Source organism: Trichosurus vulpecula, chromosome 7 (genome assembly GCF_011100635.1).
Source record: "Trichosurus vulpecula isolate mTriVul1 chromosome 7, mTriVul1.pri, whole genome shotgun sequence".
NCBI lineage: Eukaryota > Metazoa > Chordata > Mammalia > Diprotodontia > Phalangeridae > Trichosurus > Trichosurus vulpecula.
In genome coordinates, this window is record NC_050579.1 from 234,148,436 (window position 1) to 234,169,512 (window position 21,077).

A 21,077-nucleotide genomic window follows, 5' to 3' on the forward strand; every position below is an offset into this window, starting at 1 on the left:
GAACCAGCTACATTTTATGATGCGTATTTTTAGTTGGTGAAAGCGTAAGGTTTCTTTTTTTATTTCCTTTAAGTGAAGTTCATTTCACTGAATGAAGAAAAAAAAATTTAAAAAATTCTCCCCATCTTTTTCTCCTGATAAGATTCCTGTTTGATCTCTGAAAGCTACGTGTATGCTAAAACAGAAGCTGGAAAGCCAAAAGCCATTAATTTCAAGCATTCCCTTCTATTTGCTTATTTCTTATACGTTTTCCCTCTTCTTTTAATAGGGAATTCCCAAAATCACTTAATTTTTTTCTTTCGATGTCTCTATCTGTGGTAAATGCAAATAAAATCCTTCAGTTAGAGTTTGATTTAAGCCTTCTTTGCTCCATTCCTGTTCCTCCTACCTCCTTCTCTTCCACAGCACCATTTAGTCAGCTATAAAACTGGTATTATGGGCAATCCTTCCCTGCTGCTTTATCATGATCCTCACAGTGTGACAGGCTTAGGTCTATAACAATGCACTACCTTCACAGAGCTGGCTCCAAGAGACAGACAACAGCTCTCTAAAGTAGAGCATCACAGATCAATATGTGTAGAATGTGGGGAGCACAGCAGAGGAATTCAATGGAACCTTGAAGGGAAGAGGAGATGATCAGAGGATTTTTTTTTCTGAAACATAGGTGGGTCAATTCAAATTATCATCCTGTCAATAAGAAAACTAAGAGCAGAAAATATGGTTGGCCAAGTATAGCTACTCTTGTCCCTAGAACAAGGATCTTAAATCTAGGATCTATTTATTTTAAAAAAGAAAATTGACGACTATTTTAATATAATTGTTTCCCTTTGTATGTTATTTTATGCTATTAAAATATTGTTCTAGGCATCAAGTATGGTGGATGCCTATAATCTCTGCTACTGGGGAGGCTGAAGTAGGTGGACAACTTGTCTTATGCCAAGCTGAAATTCTAAACTGAATGAAATTCTGAGCTGTGCCAAGTTGGAATTTTTTGAGTTCCATGCTACAGTGGGCCAAGCCAATCAGATGTCCAGATGTCTGCACTGTCTGGTACAAATGTGATAAACCTCTGGGAGTGAGGGGCCACCAGGCTGCCTGAGAGGCAAAATGACCCACAGAAGAAACAAATTACATTAAAGATACCATGCCTATCAGTAGTGAAATGGTGCCCATGAGTGGTCACTACATTTCCAGTTTTGGTGAGATAATACAGAACAACAAAGCTATTCTGAGAAAGTGTCCATAGGTATTACCAGACTGCTGAAAGGGCTCATCAAACAAGACTGGGATGGGGTGGGGGGGCTTAGGGAATGGTTGAGAAGCCAAAGCATTCCTTTCTCCCCAAGTGTGTTACATTTCCTTGTTGGGGTTCCACAACCCAAATGGTTATGTATAATTTCCAATAGATGAGTAGTTGTCTGTAGTAATTCAGACCTGTTCAGTGAGATAAATATGTCGGAAGACTAGAGTGCTACTTATTTTCCTGGGGAGTTGTAAAGGCATGCAAAGTGGGATTTTTTTAATATTTTTTTCTTTTGGAGTTCTCAGTACTATGCCAATCAAATGCCTTTCATTGAGTCTTGCCTTCGATCGAATCAAGAGTCTTTGATAGGAAACAGTGTATATTGGATTGTTTGGAGGAAGAGTGTGGTGAAGAGAGAAGGAGAGCTGTGAGAAAGAAGCAAGGATGAGCAGGCTAGGGAACTTGCTTGTAGAGACCTCTAACAGAAAGAATGTTTGTGATGTTGGCACTCTGTCCATTGGTTTGTGTTAATTTCTCAGACAGAAGCCCTGTCTGTTGGTCTGTGTTAATTTCTCAGACAGAAGCCTTGTCTGTTAGTCTTTATGAGTGAATCAAGATGATGGTGCTGGTAATGTGTGTAAATATTGTTGTAGCCCTGTTAAGCTGTGTTTTCCTGGAAACAGAAACTGCAGGCAGGAGCCCCTGAAGCTGGCTGTCAGGCAGGACCAAGAAAAGCTTGGAGCTGAGCAGTCCCTGAGACAACGAGCAGGAGCGGAGAGCTGCCTGCATGTGAACTCAGGCAAGAGCTGGGAGTGGTTGGCCGATGGAGAAGGAAGGGTTTGGAAGTCAGCCTCAAGTCAACATGAAAGAGGACTTTACTTGGACACTTTGTATTGACTGAAGAGATTGTAACTTGCTATGAGCTAGGGGTGAATGGTGTTTGTGTTTTCTGCTACCCCTTAAAGATATGTTGTGCTAGGGAAGACCCTGACCTGGGACTCTCTGATTGTGTAAACAAGTATTTTGGGGATGCAATGATATATACCATGTGTCATATGACATACTGAGTGTTATGAGATATATATTGAAAGAAATATTTTGCTTAAAGATGTTGCTATGAATGGCATGCTTTACTTTATTGAACAATGTTTAGTTCTGAATAGAGAGCTCATTATACTATGCAATTAGACCCTTAAAGCTATTCATAGTAGCAGTCCTCAAGTGTGCTGCCATGATTGGTGTTACAGGAGTACAACGATATCTAGAAAATATGGATAAAAGGAAGACTTATATTTTAATTTTCTCAGCTTAGTTGAGATTTTGGAACTAGAAATTCATGGGGGGAAATGTAGCCAGAAGATTGTCACCATCTCTCCCCATCTTACTCTCTTTAATAAATGTTTCCAGAGAATCATGTATTAGTTCAACTTCTATCAGTGGCAACATTAATAACTGACCTTGATTTAAAAAAAAATCATTTCTAAAGTGCCTTCTCATTATTCAGTCTCAAAAGGCTTTATCAACAAATAGTAAGTAAATTGCCTTGTATAACTGAAATTCTGTTTGAAATATTTCACCAATAATCAACTGTGACTCCCTAATAGTTGGCCATGATTCTCTTGTTTTTCTGGGAAAGAGAGGGGAGGGGAGGGGAGGAGGAAGAGAAATCTGTGTCATCTGTATAAGGACTGAGCTCATCACTGGAAGACTGGAACCCAGAGGGAGGACTTATTTCCACCTTAGGAATGCATGAAACATTCTAATTAAAGGATATGAGAAATTCAATTTGCATTGGCAGAGAGTGCATACTTTCAAACAGTGAAAACCAGTTAGATTGATAGCACCCTAGCTCCCTATTTCAGCCTCTTAGTGGAATCGTATTGTAAGGGTCAAGTTTCTTATTTCCTTGAGCCTCATTCAAACTTCCCCTGTTCCATATTCCCCTTCTTCCTTATTAGGTAGTTTAGGGAAAAAAGGCAGCAAAAAAATCTCTCACTTTATTGGTCCTATGGTTAAGAGGATAGTCTCTCAATGATATCATACTCTTTCTTGCTCTCAAACAATATATAAGTTAGAATTCTTTGGCACTCTGGACCTTAATCTGAATGTACACCCACAACTTGATTGCTAACCACTGTGGGCATGGAGGACACAAACTAGAGATTCCACCTGCTAGCAGCTGTTCTCCATACCTTGTCAGTAGCAATAAAACTACCTCTGTGCCCCAGTGCTCTTAGTCTCAACTCCTCTGAAATACAACAAGCACAAATGAATTCATGGAAAGTAGTCATCTGTTCCTTTTTCCATTCATCTATCCATCCATCTTTATATCCTTTCACCAATATCATCCATATATTCATCTATCCGTCAATTCATTAATAATTCATTTAATAAGCATTTAAGTGATATAAGCTCTGAAAATATAAATATGACAGGGCAAAGCCCACATGGAATTTGTAGTGAGGTTTAACAATAACAAATTATCTCAGGATCCATGTGGCACATTGTCTCCAAGAGTCTTGGACTTAAACTCAGAAGATCATGATTCAAATCCTGACCCTGTCATCAATCAGCGAGAATGAATTCCTATAATGGGCCAGGCTCACTTAAACTCCTGAGGCCTTAATTTCTTCATCTGCAATATGAAGGGATTGAATTCAATTGCCTCTGAATTCTCTTCCAGCCCTAGATCTATGATACTATGAACCAGAGCTATGAATCAGACAAGTCAGCTTCTGTGGGCCTGAATTTTCCCATCCATGAAAAAATAGGGTAAGATTAAACAGTATGACATTCTATGGTGTAAATGTCAATCATAAGTTTAGAGCTAGAACAGATTTTGGAAGTCAGATAAGGAACCTGAGACCTATAAACATTAAGTATCTTACACATAGGTCCTCTGACTCCAAATCCAACATTCTTTCCACTGTACTATGTTATTTCTATATGAATGTCATGACTTATTTAAAACCTCCAAGGATTTCAGATCCTTCGTTCCTCTCAGCTCCACTCCTGAATGTGTGGACTTCATTTTCCACAATATTGTAACAAGCCTTTTCACCCTGGAATATCACTCTGCCCATGTGATCCTTTAGTCTGATTGGTCTATTCTTCCCAGAACCTCTATTTTAAGAAAAGTGGCCAAGCCAGTTACGATTAGTCCTTCATTTCTATATGAGTTTCATTCTTGACTCTTTGGACTTCTTTCATCATCATACACCCCCTTGCAAATAACTTTCCCTCCTACAACTATTTAGCTCCATTTTCTGTGTTGTTTTGGCCATTGTAATAAGCTTCTTGACAGCATGAATTGTCTTTATTTTTGCTTGTATTTGAATTCCCATCACTTAATAGCACTCCTGGCACACAGTACACACTTAATAAATATTTGTTGACTTGGTTTGAAATGAAAGTAAGACTAATGTTTGAACATTTGTGAACATGACCCCATGGTTCATTTTTAATTTTGATCAAAGAAAATGACTACAAAATGGGATATTGCACTGGAAATAGCCCTAAATTTACTGTAGAAATACCTTAATTGGAATCTTTGCTCTGCCACATTTTACCTTTATGACCTTGTGCAAATCATTTAATGCTTTGAACCTCAGTATCATCATCTATCAAATAAGAAGACTGAGCTATATACTCTTTAAGGTCATCTCTAGTTCTAAAAGCTTATGATGCTATTTTTAAAAATTTCGCTAAAAGTGGAGAAGTCATCCAAACAAACAGCTGGATGGCAATTATGTTACTGTTTATGTTCTCACTAATAAAGAGTGTGGTTGAGATGATATAGGAGTGGTAGGAAGGGAACAGAAAATGCCAGAAAACTGTCATTAAATTTTGCAGTCTGCACATATGTGATCCTCACATCTGACATCTAAATCTCTAGCTACATGTATAGCAATAATGAGACGGACATTTGTTGGCAGTCTCTGCCCTTCCTTATTTCCCTTATATCATTCCTTCCTATTGGTTAACGTCAGTGAATCAAAACCAATTTGCTATTCTCTCATTTTCTACCAAACTTCTAGAAAGAAAAGTCTACATTCACTGTCTTCTTAGGTTTAGATCTAGAAGTAACTTCAGAGGTCATCTAATCCAAACCCCTTATTTTACAGATAAAGAAACTGAGGCATAGAGAAATGAATTTCGTATCTCCACCTGCCTTTCAGACATACATGTATTCAAATGCAGATCTTTTGACTCCCCTGCCAATGCTCTTTACACTATATTTGACTGCTTCCTTGACGCTCTTGCAGTCCTTGCAATCTGACTTCTGGACCTACTTCTCTGTCAACATAGTTCTGACCAAGTTCCTCGAGTATAGGGATTGTTTCATTCTATGTATTTACATCCCTGATACCAAGAACAGCGCCTGGTAAGAACCTAATAAATGCTTGTTGAGTGATTGACCTACTTGTAGACAAATCAATTTTTGAGGGTTGTTCTCATCTTTCATAGGCTTCTTTTTGGCATTTAATATTCTGGATCTCCATCTTCTTGATCCCTTCTCCTCCCTTGAATTCCATAAAACTACCTTCTTGTAGTTCTTTTACTTTTATGATCACCTTATCCTTAGCTGGCCTCTATCTTCCTGTCACCCCTTAAACATGGATGGCCCCCAAGGTTCTATTCTTGACCCTCATCTTTTCCTTTTCTACCAGTCAACAAATTATTTATGAAGCATCTAGCCTGTATTAGGCACTGTTATATGTTGTATCTATGTGATGTATCCTTGATGACTTCATTCACTCTCACCTCCCAAAACTCTCTCTCTCTCTCTCTCTCTCTCTTCTCTCTCTCTCTCTCTCTCTCTCTCTCTCTCTCTCTCTCTCTCTCTCTCTTTCTCTCTCTCTCTCTCTCTCTCTCTCTCTGCTTTTCTCTACCTCTCTCTCTCATATATATATATATATATATATATATAATGTAATATATACATATAAATATATGAGAAAGAAAATGAGAGAGAATGAGAAAGCATGTTATACAACTTATTTTGTAAATGAGAAAAATGGTTTTAAGAACCTCTATTTTTTTACAAATTAGTAAATATAAACTAGTAATTATAGTTACAAGAACCATACATGTGAAGCCATTAGAACCAGGTTTGGGTAGAAAACTCAAAGAAAGAATAACATTAAAAATATATCCATTTAGCCTTCTTCCTAGACTCAGTTAATTTTTGGAGACTTAAGCTAAATTCCTAAAATGCTCTGTGTTATAAAATGAACAGGTAATGCTATGGAAATAAAATTTGGTGAGATCTCAGGACAACAGTTTTAAGAGCTGGAAGTGATTTCAGAGGCAATCCAGTACAAGCCTATCATTTTGTGTATGAGAAAACTGGAACAGAGGGAGTGTAAGTGACTTGCTCCAGGTCACACAGGAAGGAAGACTAAGCATCAGTGTTTGAATCCACGTTCTCTCTCGAGAAACACTTTTCTATGCTCATTCTTCACTGTTAGCTTCTACTGCGCAGAACCACCATAGTATAGAGGGTATGGCACTGTAGCCAGACAGAAGAAGATCTGAGCTCAAGGCTCACCTCTAGCATTTATTAGCTGTTTCGTCTATTAAAAATTGAATTTAATATCTACAGTACACACTTCATGGTATTATTGTGAGGCTCAGAGACATAATTACTAGAAGTGACTTTGACCTCATCTAACTGTAGTATCATGGGGACACAGTTAGTGGAATTGACAGCCAGTCTGAGCAAAGAAACAGGGCTGCCATTTTCCTTGCCTACCTCCCCTATTTGCCCTTAATGCCTCTTGCTCTAAAATTCCTCCGCCTCCTCTTGCTGTGAGAAGTAGTAGGGAGTCTTCCAGGGGAGGGAGTGAGAGAAGAAATGATGTGATACCATGACAGCAGAGGGAGTAATGGTCATATTCACATTTGAGAAGGATTCAAGGACAAAATCAGTCCAGCTTCTCTCACAGGCTTGATGCCAACTCCATTAACCATGCTCTGTGATGAGTTACCTGCAGCCAGATGAGGTCAGAGGTCCTCTCCAGTGACTAAACACATGGCCAACTTTACTGAGTTCCAGTATATACAATATTCCACTAATTAACAGTCAATAAGCAGATATACTCATTCCAAGTTGCTTTGTCTGGACCTGACGAAGAGTCAAAAGGGAATTATGAGTTGAGCACCTTGTGAGAAGTATGATTACACTCCTTTGCTTGCTCAAGGGAGGATTGGACTTCGTGTCCTTAGACATCCTGAGTCCTAATCAATCTTGCATGGGGGGTGAGGTGGGTAGGACTTCCAGGAGATTAGCAAGCTCATAGCTGCTCAGTGGAGGTATTTGTGTCTTTTATTATGCATTGCCTTCTCACCATTATATATTGTTTATTTGCTTATTGATTCTGTGCTAAGAGGAAAAATGGTATATGCAGCATTGCAGCAAGTGTGTATGCTTCCCTGTGGAATCAACTCCATTATACCAAGGTCATGAAATTAGTGTAGATTGACAGTACCACTCATTCAATAGGTGGTAAGGTTGATGAATGACTGAGAGCTCTGGGTTAGGGTCTGATCAATGGAGCTATGTAGTTTAAAAACATCTTGAACAAAGAGTTTCCAAGCTTTTTATATTGTGCATCCATAATAATGAAAAATGTTTTATTACAGAACCTCAAATGTGTCATTTGCTTGTTTATAAATCATATGCATGTTTTACTGTACTAATAATTATATACATTATAAAACATTTAAAAATAGGGACAGGTTAGGGAATGGGTCTGTGATTTCATCTGTATATGGAGAGCCAGGGGAGGAACTCCCTCTACCAGCACAGTCCTGAACTTCTGAGAAACTTATGGTGTTAAGAAATCTAGCTGTGGCCCTGAAAGGTAATGATTTGTCTAAGGTCACATAGTCAGTACAAGAAAGAGAACTGGAATCTAGGTTTTCTTGACTCTGAGACGAACTCTTTATCTATTACACTGCACTTATAAAAATTTTATAAAATTTTTAAAAATTACAATTTCTTATAAAAGTAGAAATTGTAAAAGGACAAGAAAAGAATGAATTGACAGTTCATTACAGAGTATGTGGGAAACCACTGGAATTTATTGAGTAGAAGAGTAGCATAGTTGGGTTAGAATGTGCTTTAAGAAAATCTTTGATAGCTATGTGGAGGGTAGATTGGACAGAGGAAAGACATAAACCTGAAAGGCTAATCAGGGAGCCATTGCAATTGACCAAGTGAAAGGTGATGTGGCTCATAGAAACTACTCTCTGAGGAGCACCTGCCATTGCCACAAGGTAACATGGGGAAAGGGGGATAAGTGATATGTGGGGTGGGGAAATTTTCCTGATAACATCTTGTTCATTTGCTGCTTGTGCTTGCCAGACAGTGGTCAGTTTATAATTTCCCCAAGAGACAAATGTATGGCTCCAAAGACTGAAGATGGGAGCTTGAACAGCAGAGAGAATCGGCGGAGTCTAGGAGTATTGGAGCATAAGAGTAGGTGGTGGTGTGCTGGAGACAAGTCCAGCAAAAAAAGTCGATTTTCATGGTGAGGGTGGAATAAGATTTATCTTCCCATCCTTGGTTTGATCACATACCCTACTCTCAAGAAACTTACAATCTAAAAGGCGGAAGGGAGGAGTAGGGGGAGGAGAACATGTAAACCAACATATACAAACAAGCTATACAAAATGGATAAAAAGGAAATAATTAAGAGAGGGTAGGTAACAGAAGATAAGATTTTATCTGTGACTTAAAAGAAGTCATAGAAGTCGTAGAAGGTGGAGATGGGGAGAAAGAGCTTTCCAGGAATGAGGGACCCCCAAAAAGAATGCCTAGAGGTGAGAGATGTAATATCTTGTTCATGGAACAACCGGGAGGCTAGTGTAACTGGATTAAAGATTACGTGCCAGGGAGTAAGGTGTAAGAAGCCTGGAAAGGTAAGAGAGGATTAGGTTATGAATGGCTTTGAGTGACAGAGTATTATTGATTTGATCCTGGAGGCAACAGGGAGCCATTGGAGTTAATTCATAAGGAAGTAGTGGTCAGACATATTTTAGGAAATTCACTTTAGTGGCTGAATGGAAGATGTGTTGGAGTGGGAAGAGACTTGAGCACATCCTCTAATCTAAGTATGAGGTGATGGGGGCCTATACTGAAATGGTGGCAACATCAGGGGAAAGAAAGCGGGTAGATAAAAGAGATGTTTCAAAGGTAAAATCAACAGGCCTTGGTGTTAGATTGGATATGGGGAGGTGAGAGATAGCAAGGAGTACAGGATGACTCCTACGCCACAAGTCAGAAGGACTAGGTGGATAGTATTACCCTTTACAGTAATAGGCAAGGATTTCAAAGCATTCAGTTTTGATTGTTTTGTTGTTCTTTCAACTTACATTATTATAATCATCACATACAATATTTTCCTGGTTCTGCTTACCTCACTTTATATGTCTTCCTTTGCTCCTCAGGATTCTTCCTTATTTTATTGAAGAAAGAGTCTGAGAGACATTAAACGACTTGCCCAGGGTCATGCAGCTAACACGTATCTGAGGGAGGATTCAAATTCAGGTTTTCCTGGCTACAAATCTAATATTCTATCCACTATAGCACCTAGCTGTCTAGTACAAGTGGTATTACCTCCATTGTAGAGAAATCTGAGGTTTGGGGAGCGTGAATTAGATGGCCAGCACCACCTTGTTTAGCTCTATCAAAGCCAGGCCTCAAAACCAGGCCTCTGGATTCCATCACCTGTGTTATTAAACTCGTAGCATGCTGCTCCTCACATTCCATGCTGCTGTTCACTTTATAGGGCAGATAAGTGGTGCAGTGGATAGAGCACCAATCCTGGAGTCAGGAGGACCTGCGTTCAAATCTGTCCTCGGATGCTTACTAGCTGTATGACCATGGACAAAATCACTTAACCCTGTTTGCCTCAGTATCCTCATCTGTAAAATGAGCTGGAGAAGGAAATGAAAAACCATTCAAGTATCTTTGCCAAGAAAATCTCAAATCATGTCACAGAGAGTCAGACATGACTGAAACAATTCAGAAACACAACTCATTTCATGATTTTACTTAAAATTATGTTCTGCTCCTGATATGGGATAGAAAGCTATTGAATATCATGGAGTCAGAAATGTAGTCTACACTAAAAACAAACAACAAAGTCTTTTTTCTAGACTTTTTCTCCAATCAAAAGGGAGATGGAGAATTCCTATAACTAAACATCCCAGGCTTGTACACAGAAGCTAAAAGGTTTGTTAGCTCTTTGACCTCTAAACAGAGGGTAATGTCTCTTATGTAATGATGATGGCTTTGGACATAGCCAGCCTAATTAAGCTAGTCGTGAGCACCTAGCGCTTAATATTCACTCTGTACATTTTTTTTTAATTGTCTCTCCATGAAAAATGAGATTCACTCACAAGGAGCACTAATGTGTGTGAATTGGAGAATTACATCACAACTTGGATGTGCCTTTTTGGGAGCTGCTTCAGGGCAAGTGTGATTTACATAAGAATTGAAATCTTAGATCTCTCTCTGAGCCAAGGCCTGTAAACAAGCCATAATACTAGCTTTATATTAGCAATAGAATTATCATGGAAATAGAAAGATTGAGCTGCCTGAAATATGGTTTTTTTTACTATAAACTGACAGGAAAGTTTATTTTGCTGGCAAGCACAGCTATTGCCAAAATGGCTATGGAGGGCAGTAATGGTAGTTTTTACTTTATCCAGGAAAATGAGGTTCCTGGATAAGTATATTTTCCATATATCTGAAGCTTAGAGCACTTCAATAAGAATCTTTAAAAAAAGAAAAGAAAACCTGAACAAACACATTTTAATGGAAATCTTTCTAAGATATATTATCCATTTCTATGACTTAATAAACAGAATAATCTCACTATAATTAAACCTTTTTTATGATTCAAAGTCATTATTATTAATATTAGTCATTGCTTTTCAGTCTTATGATGTCCTCACTTCATGCCTTGGTGGTAATACTTTGTCTGATTAGTTAAGAGTTTATTGTGTATTTATCCAATCAGGGTCTTGGTTCAGTACTCGTTATTAATCATGGAAAGATCTTTCCCTTTTCCCATACCTGCTGTATCTCAATTGAGGTGGTTTACAAAAAGCATGCCATATACATTTCTTTAAACATAATAAAAATAAAGCATAAATCCAACTACTACAAAACAAGATTGAGCTGGGAGAACCAGAATGCTTTCTATGTCAGCTCCCTCCAAACTCCTTGTAGACAGGCAAATTAAAACCCCAGAGTTAAAAGAATCACAGTTAAGTTACTGAGAAGAAAATCTACATCTGTTGCTGAAGGGAAAATAAAAACACATTAGCCATTCAAAAATTTCCCAACTAAAATGGATGTTGGAGGTCCTATATGTATGTCATCTTCCCACTGCTGTTACTCGTTTGCCTCCAATCTGGTTCCCTCTCTGTTTGTTGATATAACTGCCAATCACCTGACTCTAGATATACCTCCTGGTCTCACTCAGCTTTCTCAGTGTTCATCACTTGCCATCCTGGGCCTGGCTCCTGATTAAATGTTGGTAACCTCACTGCTAAAATTTTATTATGTGAAAATGGAGAGAAGGAGCAAGTGAAAGGCTTTCTGGCTCTGTGGGAATCATCTCTATTTTTGAAAAGGCCCGCTAGCTAGGCACACTTCCTGCACAGGCATGGGAAAGGTAGGGGAAAATGACTCTCTCTTTCCCCAAGTTCTCTTTTCTCTAGCTTTCAACCATCATATTTCAATGTCAGTTTCTTGTAGCATCCCACCTCAAGTCTCCACAGCTTGAAATATGTTGTCCATTTTCTAGGCAAAATTAAAGATTGACAATGTGTTAGAATCATGAATAAACACAGCTATAGATTTCTATCTGTTTAATGGCTTGGAGCCCCTAATTAGATACCTAGGAGAACAAACAAATAAAAAAACTATGTATAGGACTTTGCCTCTGCAAGTGCAGTAGTCCCATTTGACAGACGAGGAAAGTAAGGTCCAGAATTAAAGTGGCTTAGATGAGGTCACAACAAACCACAAGTGGCAGAACTGAGATTTAAAATCAGGTCCCTCTGAAGGCAGTCAGTGATGTGAGGGGAGGACTTACTGAAGAAATTATGGTTCTTATTATTTAATATCTCTGGGCCTCAGTTTTCTTGTCTATTTAAAAAAAGAGAAAAGAAAAAAGGAAATTGAACTTTATGATCTCTAAATTTTACAACTCTAAATCTTTGTATGATCCTAAGAGTTTTCTGAAGTGTTGAACTGTTAAATTAAATATATCCTAAAGCAGGAATTCTTTACCTTCTTTGCGCAATGGACCTCTTCAGCAGTCTGGTGAAGTCTATGTACCTCTTCTCAGGAGAAAGTTTTTAAAAATATGAAATAGTTTATATGGGATTACAAAGAAAAACAATTGTGTTGAAATATAGCAATAAAATATTAAACAAAAACAAGTTCGTGGACCCCAGGTAAAGAAATAATAGCTACTGTAAATATTTAGGTTGATTTTTCTTTCTGTTTCTTCTTTCTGTTATGAGGATTTATTGATTCTTTTTCAGGGTGGCTCATCCACCTTTGGTGTTTACCTGGCACTCAACTCTCACCTGTAGCTCCAAGAAGGTGTAGCATGCCCAATGGCCACACCCTGGTAAAACTGTGTTAGCAGACAAGCTAAACCAGCTTGAGGGTAACTGACAGGCTTCAAATCCATCGGTGAGTTAAGAGGGTGTCTACCCCAACCATGTGAAGACTTCTCCTTCACAGAATGGGCAGATGAGAACAATTTGTTCCAGTGGCCACGAAGGTGGCTAAAGAAGGCTCTGTGGAGTGCTTTGAGCTTTGTTAGATATTGAAGACACCGAGGTCATCCACTACATCCTGGGCCATCACCAGTAATCTCAACTTTTACCTTGCCACCGGACTTCAGTGACTCTGAAAGAGATAGTAAGGCTGATGACTGCGCAACTCAGCTTCACTTAAATCCAATTCATAGGCAACTCAGGACATTACCTATGATTTTATTGGTCCTCTTCAAAAATGAAGAAGAAACAATAACCACAGAAATACTGGACTGGGGATCAGAAAAAAAAATCTGAATTTTAATCTTGCTTCAGGTACATACTAGCTGTGTGACCCTGAGCTAATTGCATAGTCTCTGTGTCTTGGTCTCCTCATCTGTGAAATGATGTACTCATTGTACATCATTGGCATCTAAAGTCCTTTCCAATTCCAAATCTATGATTCTGTGATTATCTGGATGAGAACCCAATTATCTCAATTCCCAGGTTGGTATTCTTTCTCCTACAGTCCTATAAGGGACAGAACAACTAATGACACAGTTCCAGCATGGACTCTAATCTTATCTGCTAATCTGTATACACTAAACTTTTTAAAAGCTTAGTGGGAAGAGGTTAAAAAGAAAGAGGAGTCAGGGGAAGAACAATTTTATGACATTCCACATTCTGCTAGTGATTTGGGGGATATTTACCTCCTCTGTTTCTAGAATTGAACCCTGGGCACACATATAACAGGGCAGAAGCAACACCAGAAGGCTTCATTATTCATGCGGATGCTACGTGAGATATTACAGCAGCCTATATTCTTCCACATCCTCATCAGACCTCACCTTCTATGTAATAGGGGAAAAATTCCTATGTCTTGAACAATCAGGCTAAACCCTCAACTTTCTATTCCTAAAGGATTAAGAGGAGAAAAGGTGGTTTATTTGGAACCAGGGGTAGTAGGAATATTGGTTGATTCATTTTCTTAATTTTGCCATGCTTGCTTTTATAGTAATTTTTTTTCAAAGCCTCCAATGTGAATTCGAAGTGATTCTTAATGGTTGAATCCAAATAACAAGAAACTCTAGTAAATGGAGGCTGTACCAAGAATTTGAATTTGAGACCTCTCTCTTAGGGAATAACAGGAAGGCAAGAATAGGGGAACCAGCCAAACACATACTACTTGCTATATTCTATTTCCTCATTTTAAATGATTATTTTGCTTTATGAGGTTCCAGGAACTAATATTCCCAGACTTGGACCCCTATCTGTTGGCTTATGACTTTTCACTTAATTGCTTTCATCTTAAACACATCTTCTAACACCATATAACATATTAGGTCTAAATGCAAGTTTTCAGGGGTTAAACTTCTAGAAGAGAAAAAAAATGGGAGGTGACTCCAGTGAACCAACTTGATAGACTGTAACTAAAGGGATTACTTAGCTACTTGACACAGTGGCCCCCCGCCAGGAAGACCTGAGTTCAAATCCAGCCTCAGACACTTACTAGTTGGGTGACCCTGGGACAGTCATTTAATCTCTGTTTGCCTCAGTTTTCTCATCTGTAAAATGAGGATAATAATAGTGCCTACCTGTTAGGGTTGTTGTGGTGATCAAGTGAGATAATAATTATAAAGTGCTTAGCATAATTTCTGGCACATAGTAAGCCCTATATAAATGCTAGCTATTAGCTACTATTATTCCCAACAACCATGAAAATCCCACTGAGAACTAAGATCAGTAGGATAAGAAATCTTGGTACATTTTAAAGCAAAACTGCCAGAGGAATGCAGCCCTATTAACTTACTCTCCCAGCCCAAATACAAATGGACGAGGATGTGCGCACGTGTGCTCAATGGTGGAGGTAGGGAAAAGAGGGATGAAGGGGAAAGAAGCAGAGAAGAGTGAGAGACCACCTGCCGAGTGACTAACAAACTCCTCTTCCCACCTGCAGCTATGGATAATGCTTCTAGTCTTGATTATTTCCTGTGGGGGCAATGGTTTCTAGTTATAAGAGGCAAATAATTTTGCCAAAGTGAACAAAATTGCATCCCTGTGCATCCTGCTGGTCAGGAAAATAATGCCCAGATCACCGCAAGTATTCAGAATGCCCAGCTCCCAACAGATGCTATAGATAGTAAGAGATGGGATTATGCTTTAAATGGGTGAGACTTCAGAGGCTATTTCTGGTACTGTCTTGTTAAGGGAACATTCTTTATGAGCTGTGTGGAGACCTGAAAAAGGCAGGTTCAGCATGCTATAGAAGACTATATCTTTCAATTCCCTTTACCTTCATAAAATCCTTGCTTTATTTCTTTTAAAATATATATTTTAACCTTAAAAATTTTTTTGATTTCCAAATTCTCTCCCTCCCTGTCACCCTTTCCTCACCCTCTGGGAAGACAAGCAATATGCCATTTATGTATGTGAAATCATTCAAAACATTTCCATATTACCTATATCACACCAAAATAAAAATAAAAAGTAAGGAAAATAAAGAAAGTGAGAAAACTACACATCGATTTGCACTCAGAGCTCATCATTTGTTTCTCTCGAGGTGCATAGCATCTTTTAGCATGAGTTCTTTGGAATTTTCTTGGGTCATTCTATTGATTTGAATGTCTCCTGGTTCTGCTCACTTCACTTTGTATCAGTTCATAGAGATGAAATCATCCACCTTGTCATTTCTTGTAGCGAAATAGTAACCTATCATGACAATAAGCCACAACCTGCTTAGTCATTCCCTAATTAATGGGCATCCCCTCAATTTCTAATTCTTTGCCACCACAAAAAGAGTTGTTTTAAATATTTTTGTATATACAGATCCTTTCCTTTTTTCTTTGGTCTCTAGTTTGTATTTCTTTAATCAATAGTGATTTAGAGCATTTTATATGACTATATGACTATAGATAACTGTAATGGTAATCAGGGCAGGATTTTTTGCTGTTCTTCTCTTTTGGGATTTTAAGGCAACCAAGTAACTTTAATGAGTCTGGCCTTTGTTTGAATGGGGAATGCTTCTCATCACTGGGGAGATCAAGAGTCATTGATTTGTATATGATGTGGTGCTAGCGGTTGAGGAGCTTTCTCACACCCTGGTTTCCCATACCCTAAATGCTAAGTTGGCCCCAGACCTCAGAGTCCTGAACAGGGTACATATACTGGAAGGTTAGTGTTTGACTTTTGGAGGTACACTCATTGAAAGAGTGGCGAGTCTCTGGGCAAGCTGTTTAAAACGCCCCCCTGGCTTTGATAACCCAGACAGATGTTGGTGCTTCTCTAGTAACTATGTATTGCGATGGATAGACTGGTTTGTGTTATTTGCTCTGTTTATAATGTATGCTTATAATTTCTGTTTCTATTTGTCCTGAAGTTCAGGGGGCTGATCTTTTCCCCCTGAACTAAGTGAATGATATATGTATGTTTAATTAGACTGAGATTGTTAACCCCTGAAAGTGGCTTTCCTTAGAAAAACAGATCAAAGAACCTTTATTAGCAGCCCTTCTGCATGCTGGTGCTAGTGGTCTTACACAGCCACAGTAGCCACTAGCAACCTTGTTGTTACAATAGGTTTGATGTCTTCTTCTGAAAACTGCCTGTTCGTATTTTTTGAGCATTTATGAGTTGGGGAATGGGCCTTATTTTTATAAATTTAGCTGAATTCCATATGTGTGTGTGTATGCATGTATGTATGTATTTGTGGAAAGAGGCCTTTATCAGAGAAACGTTCCCTTATTTTTCATATTATCTCATTGTCTATGTTACCTTTTAGCAAAATATAGTTTACCTGATTATCTCTTTTAATTAGGTTTATCTCTGCTTTTGCTTTGTCTAAGATCATGATTATTACTCCTGCCCTTTGTACTTCAGCTGAAATATAATAAATTCTGCTCCATCTGTATGTGTATTTCTCTATTTCAAGTGTATCTCTAGTAAATAGCATATTGTTGGATTCTGTTTCTAATCCAGTTTGCTATCTGCTTCTATTTCATGGGTAAGCTCATTCCATTCACATTCACAGTTCCGTTTCTTCTGAACATGGCTCATCCTCTCTCTCTCTCTCTCTCTCTCTCTCTCTCTCTCTCTCTCTCTCTTTCTCTCTCTCTCTTTCTCTCTCTCTCTCTCTCTCTCTCTCTCTTTCTCTCTCTCTCTCTCTCTCTCTTTCTCTCTCTCTCTTTCTCTCTCTCCTCCTATGTCTCTGCTTTCAGGTAGTCTAATAATTAAATTATCTCTCCCATTCTATAGATAAACTGAGACTCAGAAAAAGTAAATAACTCACATGGCAATAAATCCAACATTACATAATATGGTTGAACTGGGACTTGAACTGAGCTTTTCCAACTCTTGAACCATTTTCCCCATTTGAGAGCCTCTATGTGAGAGTCATTACCAACTATACAGGGTGCAAGAAGATAAAAATAATATGAAGATGTTGGCCTTGGGGGTGGTCAATCCAAAGATCACTTAGCAACAAGACACCAAAGGAAAATATAGTCAGTCCTTCAGTCAATAAACATTTATTAATTGCCTACTATGTGCCAGTCACTGTGCTAAGGACTGGGGATACAAAGAAAGACAAAACACCAATAGTCTCTGCCCTCAGTCAGTCAATAAACATTTATTATACACTTACTATGTGCTAGGTACTGTGCTAAATGCTGGGGATACAAAAAGAAGCAAAAGACCATCTCTGTTCTCAAGGAGCTCACAATCTAATGGGGGGGGTGGGTAAAGCAAACAAACAAATATGTAAAAGGAAGCTATATATAGAAAAACAAGAAAAAGTAAAAGAGAGAAGATACTAGAATTAAGAGGGATTTTAAAGCCTTTCTATGGAAAGTGGGATTTTATGTTTTATCTGGGGCCTCAAGGAATCCAGAGATGACAGAAGACAGAGATTAGGAGAGAGAACATTCCATAGATGAACCAGTGAATATGCCTGGAGTCTGGAGATGGAATGGCTTGTACTGGGAAGAATGAGGCCAGTGAAACTGGATTGAAGTGTATCTGGAGTGAGGGCACTATAAGGTGTAAGAAAACCAGAAATATGTGTGTGTGGGGGTGCGGTAGCCTATGAATGGCTTTGAAGGCCATTATACACACACACATATCCATACACGTGTGTATGTATATATGTGTGTATGCGTATATGTGTGTATATGTGTGTGTGTGTGTAGGAATGTATACATGTATATATGTGTATGTATATATGTATGTGTATATATATGTGTGTGTATGTATGTGTGTATGTGTGTATGTATGTATATTTTATCCTAGAGGTAATAGGAAACTACCTAAGCTTATTGGTGGATGGAATGGCACGGTCAGAAGTGCTTTAGAAAAGTCACTTTGACAGCTGACTAGAGGATGTATTGGCGTGGAGTGAGACTTGAGTCAAGGAAAACAACCAGCAGACTATTGCAACAATCCATGTCTGAAGTCATGAAGGTCTGCACCAGAATAGTGGCAGAGTCAGAGGATAGAAGAAAGCATATTTTAGAGACTTTACAAAGGTAAAATTGACAAGTTTTTGCAACAGATTGGAAGGGAGAATGAGAGAGAGGGTGAGGAGTCAAGAATGACACCTAGGTTGTGAGCCCCGTGACTAAGAAGATAGTGTTGCCTTTAACAGCAATAGGGAAGTTTGAAACGAAAAAGGGTTTGGTGTATGTGTGTAGGAAGGATAATGAATGTGGTTTTGGATATTTTCAGTTTAAGATGTCTACAGGATATACAGTTCAACGTGAATTAAGCCCTTAGAGATGTGAGACTGGAGGTCAGACAGAAAAGTTAGGGTCGGATAAGAAGATTTAAGAATCATAAGCATAGAGATGATGATTGAATCTTTGGGAGATGATATGACTACCAAGTGAAATAGAGAAGAGAAAGAGATCCAGATAACCCTCCATTGTTTCAATACTAAACGTAGGTTACTGTCCAAAGTACTGAAGTTAATGAGAGAATTGGATAGGAAACTCCTGGCAATAGAGATAACAGCTCTACTAGTCAAACTAGGTGAAAGGCTACCCTGTATTTAAAAGATTTGGCAGGCCCTGTGGTGGATTAATGGGGTTATATCTTCCTTGCGTACTCCTGGATGGGGCTAGCAGCCTGATCATATCCTAATTTTCCACATCATCAACACAATTTGCCTTTCGCCAAACTCATTCACTCCAAGAGTCTATTGGGACTGGTTTCAACCTTCCTTCTCTGATTTACCAGCATCCCTTTAGCTGAAGCAAGTGGGAGCAAGCTACCTATGCCCCCCAAAATAATAAAGAGAACATTCCTTTATGCAGAGGTTCTGACATAAAAACTCCTGAGATCTGTCCTCCTTGAGCCTACAAACCCCTCTCTGATAGGGTCCACTTTAATGACTTCATTCAACTTGAGACCATGACTCAGCATTTGGAGTAAGCCAACATTGTCTATCACAGACTGATGTCTCTGCTAGCACTACTGGATGTGTCTTTTGGCAGTCTACAATTGTGTTCTGTAATTCATTCTCTGTTGGCTAACAGAAGTTGCTTGAAGGCAGAGACAACACGCTTTACCATTGCAGGTCAGCACCTACAACTTAAAGAGTTGCATACAGCACTGAGAAATAGGAGAGATAACAACTTCCTATAGCGACACAGCCAATACTGTGTCAGAAGCAGAATTTCCATCCAAGTCTTCTTGGCTCTAAGTCCATTTCTCTATCATTACACCATATTGTCTCAATAACCAACTTTGAGACACACAGGTATTTGTGTGTGTGTGTGTGTATTTTAGCTTCTCAAGGTTGGAATACACACACATATCTATATATGTATGTATATATAATGTATATATGTATATGTTCCTTCCCATGCCCAAATCTACAGCTCTTCAGTTATCCCTTTTCCTTCTTATTTAACTTATGCACTAACATGCATACACACATATACATATGCCACACACGCACACACACACACATACACCACACACACACACACACACACATTTCTCTCAGATAGATAGCTCCTGATACAACAGACAGATCCAAGGAAAAAAAATCGAGAGAAGGTTCAGAAGGCACATTCTGTCTCTTTCCCTGTCTTCTTCTCTCTCTGTCTCTCTCTCTCTCTCTCTCTCTCTCTCTCTCTCTCTCTCTCTCTCTCTCTCTCTCTCCCTTCCCCCCAATAATGAAGCAGGAAAACCAGGATAGGTATGAAAAATTAAATCTTTATCTAAGCCAGTATTATGATGAGTAGGAAATGGGAACAATTTTTAATGAACAGGAGAGGTACACTTCCATATAGCAGCAGCCAATGGCTCAGCTACCTCTCTCCACTCAAATCTCCCCTCACTCTTGCTTTTGAGATCTTCCCCCAGGACAAGAGGGAAAAAAGTAGCCTGCCCCTTTAAGACTTACCTGATTTCTACATCTCTCAGAAGCTAATGTGGCCTAGCAGTTAAGGTTTTTCTCTTCTGTGGAATTCTGACCTTCAATGGGATAGTTCTCTTTTATCCTAAATTCTCTAATTTTATCAGATTTTCTCATTTGTTCTTTGAGAGCTTTAACTTCTATCTCTATTGCAGTTATTTTTACTTAATTCAGTAATGGTTCTTTTGAACGATTCTGAAGTTTCTTGGAGTTGTTCCATTATAATTTGAGAGGATCTTAAAAATTTGTTGCAATATATTCACCTACTTCAGGGGATTTTGACTCAATTTCTTTTTATGTGAAGTACTTTTTCATTTAAATGGCTCTTTCCTTTGAATGTTTATTCATTTTACTACTCAATCAGCTTTTATAAATATATTAATGAATGAGAAAAGGATATATTAATTACTTGCTGTGTGCCAGACGCTCTGCTATGTGCTATGGATACAAATACAAGCAATGAAGAAAGCCAGTGCCATCAACGAGCTAACATAAGAGACAATAACTCATAAAGGGGAGCTAGAGTTGGAAAGCAGAAGGAGGGGGGGGCGGGGGAGGTGGGTGGATGGCATATGTATTCATAGCTGTGTTTTGGAAATGGCCAGGCAGTAGTGTGATGTCCTAGTTGCAGGAATA